Source organism: Chlorocebus sabaeus, chromosome 16 (assembly GCF_047675955.1).
Source record: "Chlorocebus sabaeus isolate Y175 chromosome 16, mChlSab1.0.hap1, whole genome shotgun sequence".
NCBI lineage: Eukaryota > Metazoa > Chordata > Mammalia > Primates > Cercopithecidae > Chlorocebus > Chlorocebus sabaeus.
In genome coordinates, this window is record NC_132919.1 from 41,301,772 (window position 1) to 41,320,877 (window position 19,106).

Sequence of the window (19,106 nt, forward strand, 5' to 3'; positions counted from 1 at the left end):
AATCCCAGCACTTTGGGAGGCAGAGCTGGGCAGATCATCTGAGGTCAGGAGTTCGAGACTAGCCTGGGCAACACAGTGAAACCCTGTCTCTACTAAAAATACAAAAATTAGCTGGGCGTGGTGGCAGGCACCTGTAATCCCAGCTACTCAGGAGGCTGAGGCAGAAGAATCACTTGAACCCGGAGGCAGAGGTTGCAGTGAGCCAAGATCAAGATTCCATCTCAAAAAAGAAAAGTGAAGAGATGGAGCAGAAGGAACCTAGAAACCTAAGTCAGTTAGGTCTAAGCAAGGAGAAACGGTAAGGGCCTAGAAGGCAACAGGAGACATGGAAAGGGGATAGAAAACTCAATTTTTCCTCATCTGTAAATTGGGGACACATCTCTTAATGGATGGTTGGTATAAGGATTAGCTGAGATATAGAAAGTTCTTTGCAAAGCAGGGTTAACACTCATTAAAGGTATATGACGGGCTTATTCTAGAACACTTATATTCAATGCTTCCTGTGCCAGCAAACTTTAAATCTCTCTGCCAAAGTAATGTCTTTTTAAAACCAAAAATCCTTGAACTGACAAGCTGAATTACACCTTATTTGGGTTTGTTTTTAGAGATAACAAATGTACATGTTTTAACAACTCATACTGGTTTAATTGACTTATATTAATGTTTTCTGGCACGACCAGAACATCAGTACTTTTAAAAGTTCCCTGAGAGGTTCTAATTTCCAGCCAAGGCTGGGAACCACTACTCTAGGACTCCGCCTCTGAAAGTGGATCCATGTACCGGAAGTCCTGAATATCGCCTGGGGCCTTGCCAGAAATGCAGTACCTCAGTCTCACCTCAGACCTGCTTGTTAACAAGACCCCTAGGGGATTCCGAAGGACCTTACGGTTTGTGAAGGAATGCTAAGAGGTGCGTTCTGCGCCTACAGTGATGAAGTAGCAGTGGTAGTGAGAAGGTCACCTCCATTTGAAAGTCCCCATATCTTTAAAGGTAAACTTTCTTGCTGATACTTGAAGCAGCAGCAATGATAGCATTTGAAGCAAAATGCAGGGTTAGGCAGTAGCCAGGGCTAAGACTTTACATCAATTCCTCAGAGAGAAAACTTAGTGCTACCATTTTACTTCACATTCAAACACACAACCTTGCTAGATTGTTTTCCTTTTATCTCACTGTCATCTAGGCTGGAGTGCAGTGGTGTGATCTCGGCTCATTCCAACCTCAGCCTCTGGGTTCAAGCAATTCTCCTGCCTCAGCCTCCAGAGTAGCTGGGTCTACAGGTGCCCACCATCACGCCTGGCTAATTTTTGTATTTTTGGTAGAGACGGGGTTTCGCCACGTTGGCTAGGCTGGAACTCCAGACCTCAGGTGATCCGCCAGCCGGCCTCCCAAAGTGCTGGGATGACAGGCCACGGCGCCCAGCCAAATGTATTACTATCTTACAGGTTAAAATAGCTCAAGGAGGCTGGGTGCAGTGGCTCACGCCTATAATTCTAGCATTTTTGGAAGCTGAGGCAGGTGGATCACAAGGTCAGGAGATCGAGACCATCCTGGCTCACATGTTGTAACCGTGTTTCACTAAAAATAAAAATAAAATAAATTTTAAAATGAGCCAGGCATTGTGGTGGGTGCCTGTAGTCCCAGCTACTCAGGAGGCTGAGGCAGGAGAATCGCTTGAACCCGGGAGGCGGAGGTTGCAGTAAGCTGAGATCGTGCCACTGTACTCCAGTCTGGACGACAGAGCGACACTCTGTCTCAAAAAAAAAAAAAAAAAAAAAAAATAGCTCAAGGCATACAGCCAAGGGATGGGTACCTAAATTCTCTTCCACATTAAATCTGGAACCCATTATTCTAGAACTGGGGGGAAGAGGCGTTATATGAGCCAAGAAAAGGGGAGGTCTGTACTACCTTTCTGGAGAGCCTTATAATAGCTCTTAAAAGCTCATAACCACATCCTACAACTCAGAAATCCCACACTTGGCATCTTTAAATTAAAAAAACAAAAACAAAACCACAACAAAGAAAAATCCACAAAGCCAAGTGCCTGTGATCCCAGCTACTTGAGGCAGAGACAGGAGGATCGCCGAAGTCCAAGAGTTCGAGACCAGCCTGGACAACATAGTAAGACTAGTCCCTTAAAAAAATTTTTTTTTTCAAAATGTTTTTAACCCACATACCTCTGCATAGGCAGAGGTCTATACAAGAATGCCTGCTGAGGCATCATTTGAAACAAAATTGGGATTAACATTTCAGGGGAATCACTGCTAGGTAGATTATGGAATCCATGGACATACCGATGTTACAGAAAGAAGCTGATCTCATGTGCCAACGTGGAAAAAATCACCTGGATACATAAAACAAAAACAGACCACCATGTGTATGGAATGTCTATGTTCACATAATCCCATGGAAAAACTGGGAAGGACACACAACAAGTCATTCAGTTGTAGGAGAGGGGAAGTGTCTGTACACTGATCTCGTATCCTGCAAACTTGCTGAACTCACTAATTCTAACCATTTAGTAGATTTCCTTGGGATTTCTTACACACAGATAAAGATAGTCTTACTTCCTCCTTTTGGGAGGAGAGATTTTTAATTTCTTTCATGACCGTTCTCCAACTTGGCTTCACATTAGCATCACCTGGCAAGCTTTTAAAAGCCCAAGGCCAAGGCAGCACCAGCCCTATTAAATCGGAATCTTAGAGTGAGACCCCAGCAGCAGGGTTTTGTTGTTGTTTTTTTTTTTTAAACCAAGGTGATTACAATGTGCAGTCAAGTCTGAGAATCACTGTTCTGAGGCCAGGTGTGGTGGCTCACACACATAATCCCAGCACTTTGGGAGGCTGGGGTTGGGGGTAATGGAGGGGGCGGCAAACTGCTTGAGGCCAGGAGTTTGAGACCAGCCTGGACAACATGTGAAACTCTGTCTCTTCAAAAAAAAAAAAAAAAAATATTAGCCAGGTGGTATAGTTCCAGCTGCTCCAGAGGCTGAGGCAGGAGGATTACTTGAGCCCAGGAGGCGGAGTTTGCAGTGAGCTGAGATCGCGCCACTGCACTTGCAACAGAGTGAGACCCCATCCTGGGGGAAAAAAAGAGAATCACTATTCTCTAACAACCTGCACACACCCAAAAAGGTGGTAATGATGGGAGATTTGCCTTATATTTGCTTTGTGTTCAACTGTCTTTCAAATAAAAGAGTAAAGACAGGGAAGTCCCCCTAAACCTATTCTGGTTTAGGGGCTGCCCAATAAAAATAATTTTATTTTATTTTATTTTTTGAGACAGAGTTCTGCTCTCGTTGCCCAGGATGGAGTGCAATGGCAATGGCGTGATCTCGGCTCACCGCAACCTCCGCCTCCCGGGTTCAGGCGATTCTCCTGCCTCAGCCTCCTGAGTAGCTGAGATTACAGGCATGCGCCACCACGCCCAGCTAATCTTGTATTTTTAGTAGAGACAGGGTTTCTCCATGTTGGCCTGGCTGGAAAAAATAATTAAAAAAAAAGGAGTAAGGACAGTTTGAGACAGGAAAGTGGCTATGGGGAAAGTGGCTACAGGGGAGTGTGCCCATGGCCTGCTGTCAGGAGATCAAATACTACCCCACAGCGCACATGCCAGGAGGAAGAGGAGCTGAGTCTAAACCCAGGTTTTCACCTGGTCAGTCTGTTTGTTTACTTACTTATTTATTTAAGACAGTCTCGCTCTGTCGCCCAAGCTGGAGTGCAGTGGGCACGATCTTGGTTTACAGCAACCTCTGCCTTCTGGGTTCAAGCGATTCTCCTACCTCAGCCTCCCAAGTAGCTGGGATTACAGGCACATGCCACCATGCCTGGCTAATGTTTGTTTTTTGTTTGTTTGTTTTTTTAGCAGAGATGGAGTTTCACACCATGTTGGCCAGGCTGGTCTCCAACTCCTGACGTCAAGCGATCTACCCACCTCAGCCTCAAAAACTGTTGGGATTATAGGCGTGAGCCACTGTGCCTGGCCAGGTCAGTAAATTTAGATTGTGATTCCTTACTAACTAGGCAATCCCATTTCACCCAGATTTATAGCTGTGACTCCCATAGCAATTATCTGATCCTAGGAAGAAGATTAAATGGGATGGGGTAGAGAGGAAGAAAAACAATCCTAACAACTACCCCACCCAGGGACAGTTTTCCTTATTTTACATAACAAGGGCCCAAGGCCACAGACTCTAATTGGCTGTCTGCTCAAAACACTAGCCACCTCTCAAGATGGCTGGGAGACGCCCCACCCCTTTAGAACTAAAAGTTGATCCCAAGGGGTCCTGCCTGTCTCCAGCAGTTAGTTGCTGCTCCCACACTACACCACCACACCCAGCCTCCCAAGATCCCCCAAGGGGACTATACTACAGTGAGGTAGAGACCCAAGACTCAAAGCACGCACCCCCGCCCTGGCTTTGGTCCTGTACCCTAGGCCACCCATACCCAGTCCCCAGCGCTTTCTGTCACTAGGCTCCCTGCACTTCACCTGCCCTGCTCTGGGTCCTCAGACAGAATGCACAGAATCACCACTATGGAACACAACGCCCACCCCTGCCTGCTGCTCTGTAGCTTACCAGGACATCGCCACTAGCCCTCCCAGCCCAGCTTGTTCCCCAGAGACTAAGGCTCTAAACCCTCAGACCACCACCTCTAGAGTCACTCCTACAGTCACTGGAGCTGCTGAAGAATTACTGCCCAGGAAACATGGTTTCTACATTTCCAAGCCAGGGAAGGCCTCCTAGAAGGCGCTGAATACTGCTACCCTGAAGCCATGTCACCCAACCCACAGAATCCAGCATGTCCCACCTAAATTCCCAGTGCCCATTACTCCTCAGCCTTCACCCCACACTCTGGACTAAAGCCAGAGACCCAAGGCTGAGCAATCAGGAACCAGGTGTCACTGCTTCTATGCAGCAAGTGGCTCAAGATAAAGCCCTTATCTACACCATTGCTTCCAGGAACAGGAACTGCCTGGCTTGAGGCATTCCACCAGCACTTGAGAACAGAGATTACAAGATCCCCAAAGAGCAGAGTGGAAGATGTTTTTTTTCCTTGCTACCAGGGAACTGTGCTTAGAGATATGAACCATCCTCCAACAAGAACAGAGCCAAGAGCCCCTGGGATCAGCAGGCCTTGGCAGGGTCTCACTAAGGGCACCCATTGCCAGGAGACACTTCACAGATGCCCCTCCACCAGCCCCCATTCCCACTAGTCAAGAAATCAGCTAGGCTAGGCGCAGTGGCTCACACCTGTAATTCCGGCACTTTGGGATGCCGAGGCGGGCAGATCATGAGATCAGGAGATCGAGACCATCCTGGCTAATACGGTGAAACCCTGTCTTTACTAAAAATACAAAAAAAAATTAGCCGGGCGTGGTGGTGGGCACCTGTAGTCCCAGCTACTTGGAAAGCTGAGGCAGGAGAATGGTGTGAACCCGGGAGACGGAGCTTGCAGTGAGCCGAGATTGCGTCACTGCACTCCAGCTGGGTGACAGAGCGAGACTCGTCTCAAAAAAAAAAAAAAATACATACATATATATCAGCTAGCCCCTCACTCCCTTCACCCCTGAGGCAATTATCACCACAGTCAAACAGACTTCTTCGGAATTGGTAAGATGCCATTTTGCCATTTACCTGGTCAGATAGGCCTACAAGAGGTGGTATAAAATGCATCAGCCTTTCCTGAATGCCCAGGTAGTGCCACCTTCTCATACATACACATACCCCTTCAGCCTTACAAGGCTCTTCTGATATCTTCCTTCCTGCACTGGGCCAGACTCTTCGGAGTTGCTCTCTTTTGCCCTGAGGTGTTTGTTTTTGTAAACCTGAACTTCTCAACGGTTAAGTGGTATCACAGTAGTCCCCAAAGCCTTCATACTCACAAGCTAATCAAAGGCTGGCTCCTCCCCAAGGCCCAGGACTAAGGGCAGACCTGTCTGCAGTCAGAGAAAAGCCTCCCAGAAGGATGCTGCAGAGCCCTGCCCTAGGGTTGGTGGGGAGGACACTCCGTCATTTTGAATCTGTTGGAATTAAATAGCTGCCTGCTTATTTTTAGCAGGTCCATTTGCCTGGTAATAGACGCACGCTGGCTAGTTGCCAAGTGGTCATACAGAGCTGAAGTCAGGCACGTGCTACAGCCAGAGGCCTCAGCATTCATCTGCTCACTCCAGGTTCCAAAGGATCTCTTCTTTCTCCAGGGAGGTACCTGCAGCTTCTCAGAACAGCCCTCAGAAAAGTAATGGCCCCACTCTCAACTCAGCTGACAAACCTGGTAACTGCAGACTAGAGCATTCTGCTAAACAAGAAAACAAATCCCTGGCAATGGTACATAGAGTGTTGGTCCCAGTGACTAAGCCAATTTGGCTGCAGTTACTGCAAAAAGAGCCACATGTAACTGATGGGAAAGTCCACCATAAAAACAACAGCTTAGGAGCCAAGGGCCCAACAAGCCCAATTTGGGCTTGGGCCTGGTCAGTGAAGCCACATCCACTTTGCGTTCTGAATGAGCATTTACACTGGAATTTGAACATTTCTTCCGTTATTCCAGTGTTCACACTGACAAAGGCCGTCCCCACGTGTTCTACCAATAGGAAGGAGCCTGCCCATGACACTCCACCTCGCGAGTGCCCAGTTCATTAAGTTCCTGCTGAGGGACTCTTCCCCTTGAAGGGTGTCTTCCAAGGGCAGAGAATCAGAACCTAAAGCCCAGCACTTCAGTCACTGCATTCAGAGAATGACAGCAGGCTGTGGCCAGGCAGAGGCATACTCCCTTCCATGGGAGTTTGGTGGAGGAAAATCACAAACTCAGAGTTCTCTGTAAGATTCCAAGAGGGCCTCTTGGCTTGTATCAGATGCATTTACCTATTTCCTCGTCAGGTCACAGTCATTCACCTTGCTCATACATTCAAACATGTTTAAGTTGCTACAAGCAGCAGATTCTGATCACCAGAAGCGCACGATTCTGATGGAAGAATCAATCTCTCTCACTCACTCACACACGCACACACCCCTGTGCCATAAGCAGCCGTGCTGAGAAGTGGGCAAAGGGAGCCCAGGAAGGCTTTCTCAAAGACGGCCAGGATTTCCTTAGGCTGCAATGGGTGGGTGGGGAGGGGGACAGGACACAAATTGAGGTTCTAATATCTTTGGGCATGGGAAGGAACAGCGAGTCCCAGAGTAAAACAGGAACAAATCCTAGGAGCTGAAGTGCTGGTCGGACGAGACAAAAAGAGTCTGACATTTGCCACAGGAGCCATAGTTGCGGCAGTTGCAATGTGGTAAAGTAGAGTAGGTCACAAGAGGTAAAGAAAGGTCTGGGTGACCCTCAAGAGTGACTGTTATCCAATACTGGCAGTCACTTAGTCATGGGAGGTTACTGAGCACTTGAAATGTGACCAGTGTGACTAGGGCACTGAATTCTACTTCAGGTTAATTTAACTTGAACTCTCCACCTGCAGCTGACCCTACCTGCTGGACAACGCGGCTCTAGAGCGTGTTCCCGGAAGACCCCAACGAACAGGAGGGCTGCATAAATGCTGCGGCGGCCAACACCTACCTTGCTGGGTAGTGCTCGGTTCTGCCACCAAGGGTGGGGGCGATGGTAGGCCTGGGCTGTGCACCCTCAGCAGCATGGCTGGGCCAGGAATCAGAGTGCTGGAGCCATGGCTCAGGTGTTGGTCCCAGCCCAGCCTCAGTGCTCACAGGACTGTTACCTTCATCCTCAAGGGCCTGTATAAGTCACAGTAAGCTATGACTTCATGTGGGTACCCTAGAGATCCCAAAGGAGCTCACAGTGGGGCTGTGAGGTCCTGTCCAGGACTGTCCCCCACCCTCCATTGTGACGGCCCACAGAGCAGCCAGGGGAGCCAGCACAGCCAGACCAGCACGCTTTGGGGGTGCTTTTGCCCTTCCATGTAGAGCAGCTGTCAGGAACTCGGGACACTTTCCCAGCCCAATTCACAGAAGGAAGGCCAGAAGGCCAGAGGCTTAACCCAGTAGTGTCTGAGTACCTGCTTGGCAAAGCCTTCTACGGCCAAAACGGAAACCCTGAATCCACTACCAGGAGTTCTAGGTAAGACAAGCCAAAAGTCAGAAAGACCATCTCTGGACATGGCCTCAAATTAAGAGCTCCTCCAGTCCAACTAAAAGCTAAAGTAACTCCTGCTCTGTACACAAGGGTGAACTGCCCAGCCTCCTTCCTGCTCTGCTGGCCAAATCCATGGCAGGTCCAAGTCACGTGCCTCTTTTCGTGAAGGAAAAATCATCAGCACCTCCCCAATCACTTCATTTGGGGGGTAGGGGTGTGGATTTTAAAACTTTGAAGACTACGTCACACTCACCTGGCCCCTCACCTCTGGCCTTGACAACCATCTTGCTTTACAAGTGAATTCCGACAGGATTCTAAAGATGGTCACAACGCAGGTGCCAGGAATGCCTTCCTGGGTACATGGAGTTCCCGCCCACGACCACAGAAGACATTACACAGGACTGCCCAAAAGGTATGAAATGGCAACCTGACAACAACCTTACTTAAAAGCCAGTAAAGACATCAGAAAAGATGTTGGTGTGCAGCAAAAAACCCTTCACAGCGCCTCACATGGGCAAAACCAAAGAGGTAAGACCCTGATCTTCCTAATGGCAGACTGTGAACTACGACCACCCCAGAAATCACATACAAGCATAGAAGGTAATTTCTATTCAACAAATAATTACTGGCACTCACAGGGAAAAGCATGGTGGGACACAAATTAATTAGGCAAGGCACTGCCCTCAAGGCACTTTCAGTCTGGGCAGGGAGTAGTGGAGATGAGGACGGAAGGAAAAAAAAAAAAAAAAAAAAAAAAAAAAGCCCAAACAGGCCACCATGGTAGCTCATGCCTGTAATCCCCAACACTTTGGGAGGCTTGCTTGAGGCCAGGAGCTCAAGACCAGCCTGGGCAATATAGTGAAACCTCGTCTCTACAAAAAAAAAAATTTTTTAATTACCCAGGCGTAGTGGCGCACACCTGTAGTCCCAACTACTCGAGAGGCTGACGTGGGAGAATCGCTTAAACCCGGGAGACAGAGGTTGTAGTGAGCCGGATCACACCACTGCACTCCAGCCTGGGTGACAAGAGTGAGACCTTGTCTCAAAAAACAAGCAATGACCTTTTCTCCAGTGGGCTTGTTACTGCCACTCTCTGCTACTGACCAACTGAAAGTTTTGTCCATGGGACGGGGAAATGTCCTGTTAGGGGTGAAGGAGGAACAGAAAACGGAGTGCCAGTGTCCTCAGATTAGAATGTTCTAGTATCTTGGGGTAGGAATGAGAGGATATAAGCCTGAATGCCAGCATTATGGGAGCCAAGGAGAGTTGGGATGCCCCGTTCAATATACAGACTTTCATTCAAGACCCATCTTCAGCCAGGCACGATGGCTCACACCTGTAATCACAATGCTTTGGGAAGTGGGAAGATTACTTGAGCCCAGGAGTTCAAGACTAGCCTGGGCAACATGGTGAGACCTCATCTCTACAAAAAAAAAAAAAAAAAAATTAAAAGAATTAGTCGGGCATAGTAGTACATGCCTCTTGTCCAAGCTACTCAGTAGGCCGAGGTGGGAGGATCACTTGAGCCCAGGAAATCAAGGCTACAGTGAGCTATGATGGCATCACTGCACACCAGCCTGGGGGACAGAATGAGACCTGTCAAAAAAAAAAGGGGGGGGGACCCATTTTCACCATTACCTGGTACCCAAATCCAGATCCCCACATTTACAACTTCTCTAAAAAGTAAAGCCAGACCTTCTGCTGGCCTGGCCTGGCGGAAGGGCTCCACGGGCCTAGCTGTCTGCTGATTTCAGCCACACAACTGAAGGCCCAATCCATGCCTTCAAACATGCCTGTCCCTGCATGGATCAGCTGGCTTCTTGTGGGCCACAAACCATGCACACGTTCTCAGCAAGCTACTGAACAATGGGCTCCCCCAAGACAAGGAAATCAACCAAGAAAGGAGGGGCACTGGATCCACAAAGGAGACAAGAGAAGGGGAAAGGGAATTCCAAGGGTGAAGGGGAAGCAGAGCCAGGGAAGAGGGATGTGCCCAGGAGCAATGTGGAACTGTTGCGAGCACCTGGTGTGTGGAGCCACGGTGAGAGCCACTTTCTGCCAATGACAGGAGTTCCACAGCAACGGTGGAGGCTGGTGGGGCGGGGCACTGGGGGGTTAGGGAACTGGTGAGAGACAGAAGATTAAGCAAAAGAAACTAAGGAAATTAACTAGGAGAGGAGAAGTGGGGGAAAAGAAGAAATATGGAAAACTAAAAACCTTGCAGCCATAAACAAGGTTCATATTATAATAATGTATATTCTGAATAGCAACTTGACCAAAACTTGGGCTATCTCTACACTGGGATGATGAGGGAAGAAAAAAGCATAGGAACAAGCTAAGTCCTATCTCCCACAGCAGAAAAACAAATCAGATAATAATCCTTAAAAAGAAAGAAAAGAATACTACTGACAAAGATGGGGACAGCTGGAAGAACTGAAAGCAATGGGGGTGGGGGGCAGTGGGCAAAGGACTGTCCTTTCAAGCCTTGTACACAGTCAAAAGCCAAATCTTTCTACAAGTAATGTTTTGATAGAAAACACATTATTAAGCTACATACAAGTAGCAATGCATGCTCTATTACCACGCAGCTTTATGTTTCTTATTAACCATCCTAAATTTGCATTAATGTCAACTCATCTATGCACAAACTTGTAACACCTTACTTTCCTATTATAATAATTGATGCCAATTGTGCTTCAGAGACCCTCAACTGCCCAGCTGACATAATAGTAATATCAAAAAGAGAGCATGCTTATTGATAGTTAGACCCTTCTGGAAGCAAGGCACTGAAGGCTAGCCAGCATCAGATGGCTGGACCTCTCAGGGCTAGTCATTTAACAAAGAGTTTAACACGTACTGTGAGCCAAGTTCACTGGGCACACAAGGGAAAGAGAGCCTTCAGGAAGCAAAGGCGGAAGGAAGGGTAGAGAGTCAAATTATAGGTAAGATACTGCAAAGATTCAGCGACTTAAAGACCTGCAGCCTCTCTCCACAGATTGAGAAAACTGAGCCCTAAAGCTGCCCTTGCATGTGATGAATTACCTATATCCCTGTGCGTGTAGCAGGGCACCAGCTGGGAGAGTTGAGGAACAGTCCTTTTCTGTGTGCTGTGGTTGAAACGAGAAAGGCTGGATGGAGCGCTTGGAAGGGGAAGCTGCAGACAGAATGGGGCGGGAATGCCTCTTGGAAGAGGTGGCATCAGAACTGGAACACTTGAGAGCTGTGCCAAGATCTGCGGGGAGGCAGGAGGAGTGGGGGGAGAAAGTTCCAGGCAGGAAGAACATGTGCCCAAGTCCTAAGGCAGGAACAGGCTTGGCTGACTCAAGAGGTAGCAAGAGGGGAGGTGAAGATGAGGTCAGAGCATGGCTCTCAAAGAAAGGGCTCTCCAACATCACTGAGTGGAAGGCCAGTCGGACTCGCAAGAACCCCAAGGGATATGGTCCACCAAACTTTCTCCAGGGGGGAAAATGATGTGCCTGAAGAGCCAAGCGGCTTTAGTTCTTAATTAATAAGCAGAAGCTGCTTCCAGACTTGTTTTCTGAAACAGGATGCCTCTGTGGCTGGTAGCATGACAGGTACACTGTGTAAGTAAACAAGGGCTTGCTTTTACCTTCATGTTGTCAGTGAATACACTTGCCAGGAAACCCTGCGGCCATACCATATATTAGCCTTAGAGAGCCACCACTAAGGGTAAGGCGTAGTAAGCCCCCCTTACTCTCAGGCTCCTTCAAAGGAACCTGTTCCAATAAGGCAGTCCGGCCCCAGTAGGCAGACACACAGCTACGTAAGCCCTCGCCACTTCTTTGAATCGGACTTTGCAAAAAACAACCTTGCTCTCCAGCCAACATAAACCATAGGCAACAGAGGGCCTTATATGGCTTGAAGCTTTCTTAATCAGAAACAGATAGATGGGCTGGAGTTAGCAGCTCCAAGTTAGAGGGAAGGAGGAACTGAAAAGGAGAGAAGACAGGGTGGCCTGGGGAACCAGTAAGCTTGCTGGTCAAACTGCTTGTTCACCCCTCTTCAGCTTCTGTGGCATCCCAGTAAAGAATTCTCACTGGGGGTCTATGGCCGTGCCTCCTTTCATGTTTGCATTTTGGTTTAAGCCAGAGGACACAAGGAACCAGACTGTTCCAAACTATTAGAGACTTTTTAGTGTCCATTTAGTGGCCGGCCCTTAGGTTGGGCAACTTCACACAAAAATGAAGTTATGGGGCCAGGCACAGCGGCTCACACCTGTAATCTCAGCACTTTGGGAGACCAACATGGAATGATCACTTTGAGCCCAGGAGTCTTTTGATCGGTCTGGGCAAGGTGGTGAGACCCCATCGCTACAAAAAAAAAAAAAAAAAAAAAATTTTAATCAGCCAGGCATCATGACGTGTACCTATAGTCCCAGCTACTTGGGAGGCTGAGGCAGGAGGATCCCTTGAACCCAGGAATTCAAGGCAGCAGTGAGCTATGATCATGCCACTGTACTCTAGCCTGGGTGACAAAGCAAGACCTCGTCTCTAAATAAATGAATAAATAAATGAATAAATAAATAAATAAATACATAAATAAAAGTTTGTAATGGGGTTATGTGGTTTCCTGAGAAATTCGCTGCTGGGGCAACAAGGGGTCCTCACTCCCCAGGCAGCAGTCCTGACACCTAGCTCCCCAGCTCCCCGGGCTGCCTCGGTCACATGCCTGCCTGCACCAGGAGGCAGGCTGGGTCCCTGCCACAGATCCAGAATAGAAAAGGCAGCCCTGGAGACCTCTTAAGCAGCCACCCCCTCCACACACCCCTTGGCAGCTTCTAGGGTGGCTTTATTCTCCTCTCTCTCCTGACGAGGCGGTGGCGGCAGAGACAGCAGCAGCTTTGGCACCAGGATCTGTCCCATACACTGCAGCCACATGCACTTGGCCCTCCTAAAAGATGCCACCTGCTAAAAATAGCACCAGCACATGCTTGGCCAGGTGAGCCACACCAAAGCCAAAGGACAAAGCAGGGAGGTTATTTGCAGCACGGCCTTTTCTCCCAGAGACAGCTAAAGGCAAAGCTGAGTGTGGGTCTCCTTCCAAGGCAGTTCAGGAAAGTGAGACTCACTCCTGCTCCTTTTTCTTGGGAGGGGCAGAAAGGAGGGGCAAGAAGGAGTATACAGAAGACTGAACTGTCCTTCAGATCTGTCGTCGACCCAGCCTCACAAAGACACACCCAGGCCCGGGCCAGAGAAGGGCTGGGGACTGGGGCTGTGCTTGAACAGATCTTACTGTCTCCTCTAATCAGGAGGCCAGCTACTGCCAGGTGACAGCTTTTTGGAGGGCCAGGGGATGGTCTTGTGACCTCCAAGTGAGGTCTGACAGGTGTCCGGGAAATTAGTGACTTCAGGATTGTCTTTTACAACCTGCTCAGTCTTCAGAGCAGTTTCCCTGAGCCCTCAGGCACAGCTTTTTTTATTCATAGTCATTACTTGTGCATTTCAAAAGCACCTGATGGTTGCATAACTCTGATGATAAAATATGGCTTTGGAAAGACAAGAGAGTTAAGAGCAGGATCCTATACTTCAGTTTCCCATAAAATGAAGATGTCCTGTAATATGGAGTAAGAATATCTCCCTCACAGAGTTGTAACGAGGCTGAAAACACTTAATAGTCAGACTCCATATGTGGGATAAATGATTTTAATCTTTTTAAAACCCAGTTTAGTTTCCTGAATGAGGATGTGGTGATAAAGGGGCAGTAAATAAGCAACAGCCTATGAGCATGGGGGGCAGAGGGGCAGAGGAGGAGGTGGGGAGCACATCCCAACCCAGGCCCAAGGCCAGTCCAGCCCTCGCTGTGTCCTGGGACCAGCTTACCCTACTGGATCCTGTTTCTTCACCCACAAGCTAGATCACTGTACTAACCTCAGAGGGCTGAGAGAGAATAAAAATGACATAGTTAGGGAAAAAAAAAAAGCCACTAATATGCCAGTAGGCGCTCGTTAATACTTGTCTTTTATGCTGCCTGGCTCCAAGAAAAGAGATCTCACATTATATATACCAAAGGTCAATCTAGCAGGGTTCAAACAAAGCACACCCAGGACTAGAAGAGGGGGCATCTGGAAACAAAGAACCCCCCACCCCTGCCACAACAGAACACGTTAAGATCCGCACTGTGGCCCCACTCTCCCCCAATACCTTCTGTGAAGAATGGCCCCTAACATTTAGGTGGACTGGAAAGAGCAGAATGAAAACACAACCTGGTTTAACGGCCACACTGAGATCTGTAGGAAGTCATCAGGTGGCTGAAGGACCAAGTAACAATATGTTGACATCTGACATTTGGAGACCAAGGACAAACCAGCAAGGATCTTTATGATAATAAACCGGCTCTCAAACCAAAAGGGCTTTCTAAGGGCTTAGTGTCTGGCCCTTTGCTTCATGCTCCTATCCCCAGGTCCTTTCTGAAGGTCCTCACTCCACCTGTTTCATAACTGATTGTCCACTCCCAACTGGCGGACTAGAACTCACCTATAGTATGCCATGAAGACAACCAGTAGATAATTTGTCACCAAAGCTGTTGGGTTTATGGACTCTGGAAGACTAAGCTCAAACATGTTATGCTTTAGAGATTTACAAGTTGAGACAATTAAGCTTTTAGAGTTGGAGGAAAAAAACTTTCTTGGCCAGTACTGTCCAACAAAACTTTCTTCAAATTATGGAAAATGTTCTTGACCTGTACTGACCAGGACGGCAGCCACTAGCTACATGAGGCCACTGAGAACCTGAAATGTGGCTAATGTCACTGAGAAACTTTTTTTTCAATACTTTGAAAATGTAATTAGTCACACAGCTAGTAGCTACCCTATAGACAAGGCGGCTCTAAACTCCCCCCAACCAGGACAAATTTAGGCAAATAGAGCTATCTTTAAAAATAAAAAAATATTTAGAACAGTAGCACACCTTAGAGCTAAGAACTTGAGATGACCAGTGAGTTGTTTTTTTCCCCCCCCTTAAGTCTTTGACATGTACTACCCATTGAGCTGTGCTTCCCAGCCCAAACGCATCTCTCCTGTCGCCCCTGGGCACGTTTGGTCCTAACTCCAAGGCTCCCAGGACCATAATCCCAATACTGATAATTCTGACCAACCCTCTTTTAGCCACTGAATAAACCAAGACCTGGAAGGCCAACCAGCCTGCCTAGAATCACAGCCAGGTTTCAGCTCTGAGAGCTGTACCAAGTCCCAGGCTCTTGTCAGCTAAGCCCAGCAGCTAAACAAGCCTCATCAGCCCTCAATTATACATACTTTTACTTCCAGGACTCACCTCAGGGCCCTTCTTTGCTCCCAAGAGCAACTGGGCCTTAGTGACACATGGCTCAGTGAATGCAGCCAGCCACCATTACAGAATAGGGAACACAATGTTTACCACTGACTGCTGCAAACTATCAAACCAAGCAGAAAAAAAAACAACCAGATGGCGAAGACCCGGACAGAATGTGGACAAGGCTGCACCATTTAGTAAAATGAAAACGTTAAGGCAAAGGACACCTTGAAATCTATTTATTGCTGGAAAGCTAGTTCTCAGAATGCTGAATGATAACACACACAATGTTAACAATCTACTTAGAAAGCAGCAGAAAGATTAGGAGAAAAGCCCAGGGATTTAAGAATATTCCTTGGTTCTTCTCACAAAAGCCACCCAGAGGACCTAGTTTTAAGTCCACACCCCTACTTCCTAGTTCCTCTACCCCTCAATTTGAATTTGACAGCCACTGAAACAATCCAGAATGACCTCCAGCTTCACCCTCACTGTATCAGGTGTGAGGATTAAAGGATTAGGGAGCCATTTGCTCATAACTAACCTAGCACAGTAACTATCAAGAAAGAGGCATCCTCTCAAATTTAGTTCCCAGGTCCCCCACTACCTGTTTCTCCAGCCAGACTCTGTCCTACTCCGAACATGCTCACTGATGATGATTTCCACAGCCCAAGCTTAAAATTAGGTACCAAAGTCAGCAGGTTCCTTCAGTGGGATGCCACATATGATGGGAACTTAATGTTAAATGATCATAAAAGTGAAAACTGCCTGAGGTATTACACCAGGAATGAACATGGAAGAAACAGAACTTGCCCTAAGAAGCAAAACTTAGGACTAAAATACACCCCCCACCATAAAGATGAGCAACTCTCAAATAGTATGAGATGATTTCAATGGGACAAGATGCCCACAGGATCCATAGTGGAAGAAAATGCCTGAGAATGACAAGCTGAAAGTATTAACTCATACCTGAAACAACTGATTTCCCCACAATAGGAAAACAGACCAAGCTACAGAGAGGCCCAATCATTCTAGACTCACAGGTAAGATTAGGAAAGAGTGACCTAGGGGAACTCTACGGTCAGCTCTCTGGGTACATTGGCTACAAGCTGCCTGATCTTCAAAGCCCTGAAATGCACACACAATCAAGTCATGTTGCAGGCTGGGGCCAGGAGGCTAGCCAGCAAAGATTAGGGAAACCAATTTGTTTTTCCTCCCAAACAAGCTTCTGGGTCAGAGGCTAAGGAGAGGGGTGCTTTTAATAGAATTCAAGTCACTCAAGTAATTCAGGAGAAACAAAGTCAGTCTCAAGGCTTGTTTAGGGAGGAGAGGGGAAGAGCAATACTTACGCACCTATCACAGTCCCCAGTATCACAAATATGATCTCCATTTGTCTTTAGGACAGGAAAAGGGAATACTGTAGAGGCTAACACCAGCCTTCCCCTAAAATATGGCTGCAACCCAGCCTATGTCCAAAGCTCAAGAATAATTTGGGTTACCAGGTAGCAAGATAAATTGCTTTTAAACATTGATGTTCAGCAACCTTACACTGGAGACATACCGAGCACCTGAGCAGGCCACTTACAACAGACACCTCCACTGTCACCCTGCAGTGGCCAAGTGAGAATGCATTTCCTAGAAACAGCTGGGAGATGGGAGATATTCCTACAAGGAACCCCACCTAGACGCAAATCCATTAGACCTGTCTCACTCACTGGCTATGATCTGTTACCTGCAAGTTCTGAGGCATCATCTAACATGCATGAAGACAGAGCCTATTTAATTCAGAATAGATTGGAGCTTTAGTGAGTTGCATACCTGTAGGATCCAGAGGACCTCCTCTAACCTAAGGCCATATTTCAAAGAGAATACACCCAGGAATGATTATGCAGAACCTACAAAACTAGTTAGAGGTTAAAGAACAAAGGTTCAACACAAGTCAAAAGGCTCCCCAAACAAAACTTCACTTGCTTCCAGTGCTCAGGGTCTTAAATAATCAGCAGGTGAACCACTTGAATGCCAAGAACAGAGGAATCATATAAATGATCAAGTCAGGCAGCCCTCTTCATTTCAAAGATGTTCTGTACCTTTAAGAGCAAAGTGGATGGGTGGTGCTAAGAGTCCAAGCTTTGCCTTCTAAATAAAGAGTTTAAAAAAAAAAAAAAAAAAAGGTACTAATTTGGGAAGGACTTAGCAGTTACATGAGCATGTAAGGTTACTAGTTGCCAGAATTAATTGCTTTTTGTGAACGGTGTTCCTTGATCAGTAACTAACAGATACTGTTGCACCAGGTCCAGCAGCCTAGATTTCACTGGAGACAAATTTAAACACTAAGTAACGCGCACTACAGTACGGGAAAGATACCCAGGTTAACCTCACTAATTGCCCTGCGCATACACCCTAGCCAGCTTGAGAGGCCTCGACAAGCACCTGGAGCGAAGTCCACCGGGTTTGTGTTAACCGCGGCAGGAAGGTGCCGTCACCCAGGACATCCCCCGGGAAAGGAAGATCCCGAAACGCCCAGGGCTCCCATGCCGTTCCGAGTCGCCACAGCAGGGCCCACCATGATCAGCACCTTTCTTCTCCTATCCCTCCCTAGAAGGCAAACAAGAAGACCTTCAGCTAGGGCACAAAAGAGTTGAACGCCAGAAAGCCCGCGTTCGAGGCGTCCAGCCACTGTCTCTCCTAGCACATCGTAACCCCGAAACCGGCACGGTCCCTCCAGATCGTGGACCCGGGGCGCTGGGCCGCAGGCGGCTCCGGGCACGTGACCCTCGGCGTCCCCGGGCCTGAGGTCGGCAGACACCCCAGGCTGGACGGCCTCCGTCCCTCCGGACACGACTGCGGGGGCCACGAATGCAAATCCCCCCGAGACGCCCCTGAGCTTCCGACCTCCAGACCCCAACTCGGTTCGAACGGACCCTCAGCCCGAAACACGGTTGGATCACAACCGGCGGATGTCCCGGCCCATATTCCCGGTTCCCCTGGCTCGCCGCACGGAACTCCTAGGGGCGAGCCGAGGGTGAGAAGTTGGGTGAGGCTCCATAAGTGAAGGGGTAGCTCCGGCTCAGACTGTGTACACACGACCTTTGAAAAGTAAACGCCCGCGGGGCTGGGCGACCTTGGGTGGGACGCACTCGGGTCAGCCTGGCAGGCGGGTGTGCGCGCTCCAGTAAAGTTGAGGCGCAGAGAGGAGACCCGGGCGCCGCGCCCTCGCCCCCCGCCCCCGAGGACAGTGACGCGCGTGGGGAGGACCGCGCGGCCGCAGAGCGCCGCCCAGAACCGCGCACACGCGATCTGTCAGGAGCCCGCCGGCAGACAACTGGCGGGGGAGGAGGAGAGGGAGCGCAGGCGAGGAAGGGAAAGATGGGCCTGACAGCGCGCGGCGGCCAAGAGACCCCAGGACACATCTGCGTCCGGAGCGTCCCGCCCCCGGTGTACCTGGAGCGCGCGTCGCGCCCTGCACCTGCACCTCAGGCTCCCCATCGCCCTGGCCCCGACGCCTTCGGGGCTCCGGCAGGGAGTCCCCGGCGCAGCCGCCCCCAACCTACCAGCTCCTCGGCGACCGTCGGGGTGCGGGGTGCGGAGTCCGCACGCCGCCGCCGGCCCCCGGCTGTGCCCCGCGGCCCGGCCCGCAGCGCAGCTCTTCCGCAGCTCCCCCACGTGCTCGCCCAGGCCGGTGGAACACAGAGACATTAAATACTGGAGACTCGCGGCGACGTGCCCGCAGCGCGACGCA

The 19,106-nt window shown here is 48.9% G+C and overlaps 1 protein-coding gene across 8 annotated transcripts in view; it reads right to left on the reverse strand.

The window, feature by feature from the left end:
- Nucleotides 1-19,106, reverse strand: part of AKAP1 (A-kinase anchoring protein 1) — a 36,242-nt gene that overhangs the window by 17,066 nt on the left and 70 nt on the right. The window contains exons 1-2 of one of the 8 annotated variants that reach the window (XM_008011367.3): nt 18,455-18,566; nt 17,798-17,962 (exon numbers count right to left, since the gene is read on the reverse strand). The exons of 1 other annotated variant lie outside the window; for it this stretch is intronic. The gene's annotated coding sequence lies outside the window, so the exon portion shown is untranslated. Of the gene's footprint in view, nt 1-2,291; nt 2,308-3,673; nt 3,691-7,553; nt 7,727-8,337; nt 8,805-11,126; nt 11,145-17,797; nt 17,963-18,454; nt 18,567-18,918; nt 19,073-19,106 lie in introns of those variants that run through there. 6 more of the 8 variants (XM_008011366.3, XM_008011365.3, XM_073004909.1 and 3 more) reach the window with 6 other exon arrangements.